At 49.5% G+C, this 9,908-nt stretch overlaps 1 protein-coding gene across 2 annotated transcripts in view; it reads right to left on the minus strand.

Annotated features, from left to right (window-relative positions):
- The window catches only part of GRIN2D (glutamate ionotropic receptor NMDA type subunit 2D), a 59,605-nt gene extending 49,791 nt beyond the window's left edge, over positions 1–9,814 (minus strand). The window contains exons 1-3 of one of the 2 annotated variants that reach the window (XM_060255475.1): positions 9,703–9,814; positions 9,257–9,392; positions 8,985–9,052 (exon numbers count right to left, since the gene is read on the minus strand). The gene's annotated coding sequence lies outside the window, so the exon portion shown is untranslated. Of the gene's footprint in view, positions 1–8,477; positions 8,562–8,984; positions 9,053–9,256; positions 9,393–9,702 lie in introns of those variants that run through there. The other variant, XM_060255477.1, reaches the window with a different exon arrangement.
- Positions 9,815–9,908: the final 94 nt, after the last annotated feature.

Below are 9,908 nucleotides of genomic sequence, written 5' to 3' on the forward strand. Positions count from 1 at the left end.
TGACCACAAGAGCTGGTGACTAAGAAAGTAGGCCTAGAAAATTGGCTTTGAAAGATGCCCTGCTTTTGGAGGATAGCATGTGGGAGGTTGGGTTAAGGACAATGTTCCCTCTAAGCTGCAGAGTCTTGTGAGCAAAAATTCTACTTTCTGAGCTACTGGGCATTAAAGTTGTGAGTGACTGCTGTTAAAATTGTGAGCTACTGCATAAATTAGTGTGCTCTGAACATAAGAGAAGCCATGTTGGATCAGGCCAGTGGCCCATCCAATCCAACACTCTGTGTCATACTGGCCAAAAAAACCTCCCAAGTGCCATCATCAGGTTGGTTTTGCCTCCCCTCCTTTTCAGAAGGTTCACAAGTGGGTCTAGAAGCCCTTCCACTTTGCTCCCCCCCAGCACCAAGAATACAGAGCATCACTGCCCCAGACAGTTGCAATAATATACTGTGGCTAATAGGCACTGATGGACCTCTGCTCCATATTTTTATCCAATCCCCTCTTGAAACTGTCTATGCTTGTGGCCGCCACCACCTCCTGTGGCAGTGAATTCCACAAGTTAATCACCCTTTGAGTGAAGAAGTACTTCCTTTTATCCATTCTAACCCGACTGCTCAGCAATTTCATTGAATGCCCACGAGTTCTTGTATTGTGAGAAAGGGAGAAAAGTACTTCTTTCTCTACTTTCTCCAGCCCATGCATAATCTTGAAAGCTTCTATCATGTCACCCCGCAGTTGACGTTTCTCCAAGCTAAAGAGCCTCAAGCGTTTTAACCTTTCTTCATAGGGAAAGTATTCCAAACCTTTAATCATTCTAGTTGCCCTTTTCTGCACTTTTTCCAGTGGTATAATATCCTTTTAGAGGTGTAGTGACCAAAAATGTACACATTATTCCAAACAAGACCGCACCATAGATTTATACGGGGCATTATGATACTGGCTGATTTGTTTTCAGTTCCCTTCCTAATAATTCACAGCATGGCACTGGCCTTTTTTATTGCAACCACACACTGTCTTGACATTTTCAGTGAGTTATCTACCATGACCCCAAGATCTCTCTCTTGGTCAGTCTCCTCCAGTTCACACCCCATCAACTTGTATTTGTAGCTGGGATTCTTGGCCCCAATGTTTATTGCTTTGCACTTGGCCACATTGAACCTCATCTGCCACGCTGACGCCCACTCATTCAGCCTCAACAGATCCCTTTGGAGTGCCTCACAATCCTCTCTGGTTCTCACCACACTGAACAATTTAGTGTCATCTGCAAACTTGGCCACTTCACTGCTCACTCCCAACTCCAAATCATTAATGAACAAGTCAAAGAGCATGGGACCCAGTACTGAGCCCTGCGGCACCCCACTACTTACCGTACTCCACTGCGAAGGTCATCCTTCCTGAGCTAAGACAAAAATGTGTGAGCTGGAGGCTAAAAATCTGTGAGCTAGCTCACACTTACTCAGCTTAGAGGGAACACTGGTTAAGGGATGTATTTATTGCCCTTTAAGCCTAACTGCTATGCGCTGCCCTGTCCCTGTGGTCTTGGGAACCTTGCAGAACAAGGTACACTGGGGCATCAGGAATTATGGCAGCAAGCTTCACTTACTGGTGCCCTGTTAAACTCTCTTGGATATAACCTGCCATGTGTCATGGGACAAGCGGATGTTTTCCCTTGATGTGGGGTAGGTGCTGGTAGCGGATTAGGTATCTTTGGGGCTCCATCTCTCCATTTCTCTTAGTGAGAGATGGAGTTGGGGAAGAGACTCCCGTGATATACTAATTTCAGGATGAGTGGAGGTAAGGCAAGGATCATCAGACTATTTCTCTTTGCAAACGCCCCGCACCAAGCAGACACATGCCTTGGAGAGGTTTAATCAAAGTCGGCAGGTTTCATTTCCACCTGCCAGCCGCCTGCAGGAACGAAATCCCCCTGGATCATAGGAGGTTTGGGGGAGGAAAAGAAGGGGGCATGGAGGAGGTAGTAAAGGAAAGGAATTAGGAGAGGAGCGTTATTATCCAATAGGAACCAATCCCAGGTTCCCAAGGCCAGAGGGGAGATGAGGGGTCTAGGGTTTCATGCGTCAATTTCACACCTCCCACAAACCCTTAATCCCATCAAGTGATGCTCACAGGCTCTTCTCTGCCTGTAATTAATTTGGAAGCCACACACGCACGCACACACTCAGAACTTCATGCACAGAATCAGTTTGCGGAAACCTTATAATTCGAGTTAGCTACAAGAACACTATTTCCATCTTGGGCCCCTTCTAGTGCTGTCCTCCCCCTCCCTCCCAAGAGCCACACATTTGCACCTTTCCTCTCTTGGCATTGGTTGAGTCAGAGCTTAACCATAGCACCTGGGTTCAGGTTTTGCCCTGGAATGAAGTGCAGAATGCATTTTACTCACAGAATCACAGCCAGCCTGTAGCTAAGCATTTCGGGCTGCAGCAGCACAGGATGCTAGAAATCCACCACTTTTTTTTTAGAAACTGGTCAGTTTTTGACATGAGCAGTGTCAGGGACTAAGCCTGCCTGATGGGAACATTCACTAGTTCCAGATGGGGCTAGCAGTGGGCTACTTAATGCTTAGCAGGGGAAACACTCTGCTTGTGCTTGTCTCAGTGAGTTCACATGGCCCTGGCCTGATCCCTGGCACTGAAAAGAGGTTGTAGGGTGATGAAGCCCTGCCTGCTGGCAACCCCCGCCCCAGGCTTGCCCCTCTAAAAGTATTCTGATCTTAATTCATGGCATTTGCCTCTTAGCACCGTGTGAAGAATCCCTGCCCAAACAGCTGCTTCTAGCATCTCTTTCATTTTCCTTTGCAACTGGCAAGGCCCCTTCCCAGCTGTTCTGGTGTGCAGATTTCAGGCAAAGCTGCCAAACCCCCAGCCTTGCATTACACTGCCCCCTGTTTCCTGGAACCTGGACAACAGTCCACTTTTGCTATAACACAGCTGTGCCCAGCAATTTCTGAAGCCCCTGCATTCTCTGCTCTTTGCAGTAGCCAGGAAAACCTTTCTCATAAGGGTCCATTAGTGGCTCATTCTAATATCTGAAGCACCTGGGAAAGGGGGGGTAGCTCGGCAACAGTCCCAGAATCCTCTGGATTTACAGGGAGAAACAGGTGGGGGCAGATGGCAGCGCAAGATAAATGAGAAAGGGTGTGAAAGAACACCCGGGCAGCATGCATGAAGAAGTGGCCAGGGGTGAGAAATAGTGTAGGCACAGCCGGAAAAAACCTGTAGGCACAGAGTCAAAGGATATTAATAAACATCATCCTGGAGGATATGTGAAGGAGGGTGGACAAATGCAGAGTACAAAGGGTGGGCCCAGCATTCTTATCCATTTACAAGACAAGCGTCTCTTTCGGTGTCTATCTGTAGACTGGCTGTATTAAATTATGTCGCTACAGTCTGAGTTAAGAGTGTGTGGTGGGAGACAGAAGACAGCTATAGTGTATTATATGGAAAAGGCTGAACAAGAACCTGAATGGTCTTTTGCTTGTGTGTACACATGCATGCATGCCTGTGACAGACTTTCAGATGAGCATTCTGGTATGATGCGGTGTGCATACAAGGTGAAGATCAGAGCCACAGTCAGAGAATCTGTCCTAAAGGGGTGAGTTACAAATTGTGTTAACTGGCCCTGGGCATTTAACAAGATAGAACCTCAACCATAGTGTGAAGCTGTGGAGTTAAACAGTCTTTTTTATGGCATGTGTGAAAGATGTGGCAAAAAAATCAGGCAGCATTGTCCATGCTGGCTATTGGATGCAATGGTAGTATAGTGCCATGTTGGCTAGAGGGCTGCCAATTGAGATGGAAGCAGATTTTTGATGTAGGCGTGGCCAGAATGAAAGCTGTAGTATATAGGGAACAATCAGATAATTCACACAATCTTGTGTGACAACCACAATCTTGCAGAATCTACAGGAGTATGTACTACATGACAGTATATTTGTGCCAGGGTATGAGCACAACACTGGGAAGTGTGGCTGTCCTTTGTGCATGTGTGTAGTCATTGTGTATCAAATAAGTACACAGTAAAGCACTGAATGGAGAGTCTGCATAAACACATTGTGTACGTCCACCAGAGGATGCAGACAACAAATACTCATTGTATGAACAGGAAACTGCATACTCTGCTCAGTCAATGTGCATCATTTCCAAATGGTATTGGGGGATACGTGTGTTTCACATATTGACCAGTAAAGTGTAAAGATATTCCAAGTGGCTAACTTGCATAATGAGCAGGCAATATGTGAAATGTCTGTTTGGGTGATAAAGTTGTACATATTCCCTGTAATTTGGGGATAATACACACTTCGTATGCAAAATTCCCCATTTTATCCTGTCTGTGAACGTTCCCCGTGCTGTTCTATGAATCTGCACAACAGTCAGAGTTTATGGACATTCGCCATTCAGTGTACCTTAACCAGAGCTTGCAGATAGCCACATCATTTGAAAATATGTTCATTTAACAACAAAACCACTTAGTAGAAAAGTATGTTGAGAAATATTTTGTCTTTCCCAAGGGCTGCAGCAGATACAGCCAGAGAGATGTTTTAAGGATTGGCAGGTTCACTGGGGGAAAATGTTACTACTGTCTTTTGGTATAATCTGGGGGAGGGGGATGTGGGAGTATAAATGGGTGTTGCCACCAATCTCTAAGTACCTATATTTCACCTTGCTTGGTGGTTTGCATTTTGAATGGCGTCATTTCTTGGCTGGCTGGTTGTGTGCACATTTCCACACAAGTTAACACTGGCATTGGTAACTCATATTTCACATGTCTTTAGCATCAGCCAGGTACTAAGTGCACTTGTTGCATTGTTGGCACGCAGTCTGCGCTGCACAATCTGCCGTGCGCCTCAGCCTCTCAGACTGACCACACCCAAACCAGCTAATCCATTTGCTAGGAGGTGCCTCCACCAGCCAACCCCCTCCTCAAGGGAAGAAAACACAGGAGACAAACCAGAGAGAGCCATTCATTCTAACAGCTGCACGTCTGGAAGGAGGGACAGCCAGCCAACAGCCATGCATGTGGTCCCTCTCTCAAGTGGGAGAGACAATTGCCTCAACACAAACACTAATAATGCCTCCAGCATGCCAATCAGGCAGATGTGCTTCAACCATCCTCGCCTCCTCCGTCTTCATAACAGCCTCCAGAGGTAGATCATTAACACTGCCATGTGACAGATGGGGAACTGAGGCTGGGAATAGTTTCATTTCATGCCTGAGCCGGGGCTTGAACTGACTCCTTTGAGGTTCATAGCTAAGCTAACCCGTTTGCTGAACTACACAAGCAATGGGTCACTTTGCTTTGACACACATTGTGGAATTAAGGGGCATCCACTAAAACATCTATCTATCTATCTATCTATCTATCTGTCTGTCTGTCTGTCTGTCTGTCTGTCTGTCTGTCATCCACCTACCTATCATCCACCTACCTATCAATCATCCATCCATCTATCTATCCTATCCTATGCATCTGCATGTGCGCACACACACACACACACACACACACACAAAGCCTGGAGAGATGGTCATTGACACTCACACAAGAAGAGTCAACTGAGCAACATCACAGCCAGAGAGGAGACTGTGAGTGAAACAGTCAGCAGACAGACAGCCACTGACCCACACAGAGTGGAGAGAACCAACCATCTGCACGCGCGCACACACAAAAAGGGAGAGCCACGGATACAGAAACACGAGGCAGGGTGGATATATAACCCCTGGCACATATACACTGACATAATGATCAGCAAGAAGAGACGGAGACTGATGCACTCTAAGAAGCAAAGAGGATCGTTGACAGTATGTACAGTCAGAAGGGAGAAACAGCAATTAATACACACAGAGCTCCTTCAAGGACACACCTGCTTAGTAAGATGTTAAATCTCATAGTTTCCACGTGTGAGAAGACCACAAGCGACAAAAAGAAGCACATTATCAGACTCCACGCACCCAGCAATGTGGAGTTCCAACACTAGATATTTATAGACAAAGACATATGCACTCGCTCTCTCTTTCAAAGGTCATATTCGCTATCAGATTGAGCCATACCAATGACCCATCTTCACCTAGTACCTGAACTCTGGCAGGTCAGCATTCAGAGTTTTTTGGGCTTTTTTAGCAACAAGCCTCTTCAAATGAAGAGTATTGCTTCATTGCTCACAACCATGCAGCTTACTGCACCGACCCCATTTCACACCCTAGGAGAAAAGGGCAAACATATATTTTGAACTGGCAGACACAGACTGCTCCTGGGATTGCACAGAGAAGGAAGGCATTTCCCCCTCCCTCAGTTTTGCAGTCTACCTGTGGACCACACCAAAACACCTACCCACTAAAGCGGTTTAAAGAAGGGATGAGAATGGAAGCAACTCACACATCATTTAGCAAAAGCCTGTGCCTCCTTAGGGATTCATACCACCTTCTCCACCCTGAAAACACGGCTCCTGGGGAAGCCAAAGTGGCAGTTGGGAAGTGCCTCTCACTGTGCCCACCTCTACTACTCCTGCTCAGCCTTACTGGTTGTTGCCAACCTGATCTTTTCTTCCAATATTCTCTTTAACATACACAGCCCCCTTTGGTGGGGGCAGTTTGAAAAATCCTGCAACAGAGAGTTTCACAGATCATGCATTGTGTGTGGATGGCAAACCCTTTAGGGAGATCCTAGTAGACAGTAGGTGGCAGATCTGAGAGCAGGGAATAGGGAATTCTGACTTGAACACACACCAGTAGATCCTGCCAGTGGCCCCAGGAAACAGCACCCCCCAGTGACATAGTCCTTCTTAGCCTAACCCTATCGTTGCATCTTTTCTCTCACTTTCATTCCCCCTGCATCTATCTTTTCTCTCCCCTGCCAATTTTTCTATTAAAAAAACCTCAGATACTGCACTGCTATTTCTGTCACAAAAGAGATGGATGGCTATTTCCAGGGCCTAGCATTAGGATGTATGTATGAGAAAGAGAGTTTTGCATACAAGGCAGCATGCAGGAGGTGGGCACATGAAAATCCAACTGCATCAGCAAAGGAAAGATGACCCAGGCATCCTGCTTCCAAGAGTCCTCTCCAACTCACAAGGACCAAGCTTCCCTCCAATAATTCATAAGCACTGAGGGTAATATCCATGTAACCTCAGCCTAGAAAAACCTAGGTGCCAATCCAGTCAGACCCCCTTGTCTAGTGAAATTGCCTAACAGACAATAGGCCCAAGCGAAAAAGCACTTGAGTGTATGGGAGGGTGCTAATGGGAGAGGAAAATGTGGGTGGCATGAGGGGTCTAGGGGAAGCTCACTGGGGGTGTGAAGGGGGACTCTGGGGGTGTGAAGGGGGAGCCAAGATGGCCTGGGAAGGTGGTGAGGGCTGAAATTTGAGATCAGAAAGGCTAACCAGGGCTCCTGGGTTGTCTTCCAGTCCTGCCCCATTGTAAGATGCCAGATACAACAATTTCTCACTCATTCATCTGTCCTGGGGAGGGGAGGGGACAAGGTAAGATTTTGCTTTCCTCTTGTCTCTCTATGCTTTTGAAGTGCAGTGGAAGGGGGGGGGGGTGCCCTGTTTAAATTACTGCTAGATAAATCACTCCCCAGCACTACGTAGGAGTCCTTCTACCTGTCCAGACCAAACCCATAAGAAGAGACTGCTTGGGCCGGCCCTCCAAGCCTTTGCGAGGCAGAGGAACGCCCCCAACCCAGGACCTATCCCAGCCGGCCGGGAGAAGGGCAGCGGCCCAGGCGTCCCCTCCCCTGCCATCTTGGGCGCCTTGTCTGCCGAGAGGCGTGGCCCCTCGAGCGGCCTTCGAAGCCGGAGCTGCCCCGGGCTCCTCACCTCCGCCCGCCGCCTCTCGCCTGGGAAGGCGAGCCTCTGGCCTCCGGGGCCCCAAGGGGCCTCCTCGCCTCGCCTCGCGCGCCGCCACCAGCCCGCTCGCCTTCAGAGGGCGCATGGCCCGGCGGGCGTCGAAAGGCCCGGGCGGGAAGCGGCCGGCCTGGCTCCTCCTCCGCGGGGAAAAGCCCTGCCTCGGGTAGGGGGCTCCCCGCCTCCAGGCACGACCTCCCCCTCCTGCGGAGCTTTCACCAGGGCCCCTCGCTGCCCTCGCCTCCCGCCCAGGCTCGCTCTAACCACTCGGCTCTGCTCCCCCCCACCCCAGCGGCCGGGAAGCTCTCCCCCCCCCCCGCCCCTTTGCTGCGCCCCACACAAAGCCGCACAACCCCAAGAGCAGCCGCCGCTCTGGGAACAGAAGGGAATTCGCCGGTGTGTCCCCCCCCCCCCCCCACCGTGTCTCTCCTCGAGGAGGTAGACGGAGATGCCCTTCAATTGGATTCTTTTTAGGAAAAAAAAAGCATACAGACTATAGACTTCTCTATGAATAAAAAACCAGACGCTGCAACCCAGTCTGCGCGCCCCTTTCTGTCTCTGGGATTCTTTTGCAGTTACAAATTAATTCAGCATAATAACAAGGGGGTAAAAAAAATCACCTTTTTGCATCTCACACTCTTGCAGTCGTGGATGATCAATGCCACAAACAAATCACGCGTGAGTGTACGCACGCATACACACATACACGAGAAAGAATCGGGGGGAGGGGCTCACCCATTCTTCCCCTGCAAACCCAGCCCCCTTTGAAATCGCAACCCCAGCCTAGGTTTCCCATTCCCGCCGCCCCCCGCCGCATGAAAGACACAGGTCAACACTGTAAAAATCACCCCCCCACACACACACACACCAAGGGTCAGCCATGCATTGATCACAGCATCTTCCATATCATCAATATCATTTTTTTTTGGGGGGGGGGGGGGAGAGCTTCACTTCCCAAAGGAGTCTCCCCCCCTTCTGTTTTTTTAAAGCCGGGATCCTGGGAGAAGCCCCCTCCCCTTATTCAAGCAGCAATCCCCGCCTGATCTCCTGCACAACAAAACCAGACCGACCTTCGGCTTTGAAGGGGGGGGGGGGGGAACGGTTTCAAAAAGAGGAGCGGGTCTTACCTATTCATGACAACTCCCGAGGAAAGAATAACCCAGGATCGGAAGGACAGCAAATTTTTTCTCCGCGTCTGGAAAGAGATAATTTTTTTCCTCCTTGATTTTTTTTTGGGGTGTGTGTGTGAAAAAAAATGTATTCCTATTTTTTAAGATCTCTTCTCCTGCGGGGGAATCAAAGAAACGCTAAATCCAACCAGCCACGGGAGCAGCATCTCCCCCCCCCTTCCGCTTCTCTCCCCCCCTCCCCGCCAAATTTCTTTCGGATCTTTATTCACCGCTCAGGGCCCCCCCGCCGCCTTTTCTCCCCCCGCCGCGTCTGTCTCCGTTCAAGGTTGTTGCAGGCTTCCGCGTTACACATGTTGCATCCCAAAGTTAAAGCAGAAACCGGCGTCGGAGCGGGCGGATGGTCGCCTGCAGGAGAGAGAAAAAAGGCAAAGTCTCTTGCAAGCAGCCTTTCCCTGGGGCCTGGAGCCCAGAAATCTCTGCATCGCTTAGAGAGTTGAGTTATTTATTTCTTTTATAAACCGCCCCCCCTCCGCGTTACCCCCCTTCCCGGGTCACCTTTCTAAAAACATACGGCGGTGCAAGAGGGGGGAAGGAGCGAGAAGGGGAGGGGAGGGGGGCTGATATATTTTTATTCCTCTAACGCAGACAAGACCACGTCGTCTGTTCTTTTCCCCTCTCGCGCAAGAGAAAGATACACGCGCGCGCACACACACACCCGAGCGGGTCATTAGCATTCAGCACCAATAACCACATCGGCACCACCAACAGCAGCAGCAGCAGCAGCGGCGGCTGGGTGGAAAGCGAGAGCCGGTGAAACACGCCGCTGCAGTCCTGGGCGCTGGGGGATCGGATCGGATCCTGGCTTCCTTGGCATGTGGATTCAGACCAGGGAGGGAGGAGGGAGAGCGAGTGTTCTGGGGC

The sequence above is a fragment of the Heteronotia binoei genome, chromosome 15, assembly GCF_032191835.1.
Source record: "Heteronotia binoei isolate CCM8104 ecotype False Entrance Well chromosome 15, APGP_CSIRO_Hbin_v1, whole genome shotgun sequence".
Classification (NCBI taxonomy): Eukaryota; Metazoa; Chordata; class Lepidosauria; order Squamata; family Gekkonidae; genus Heteronotia; species Heteronotia binoei.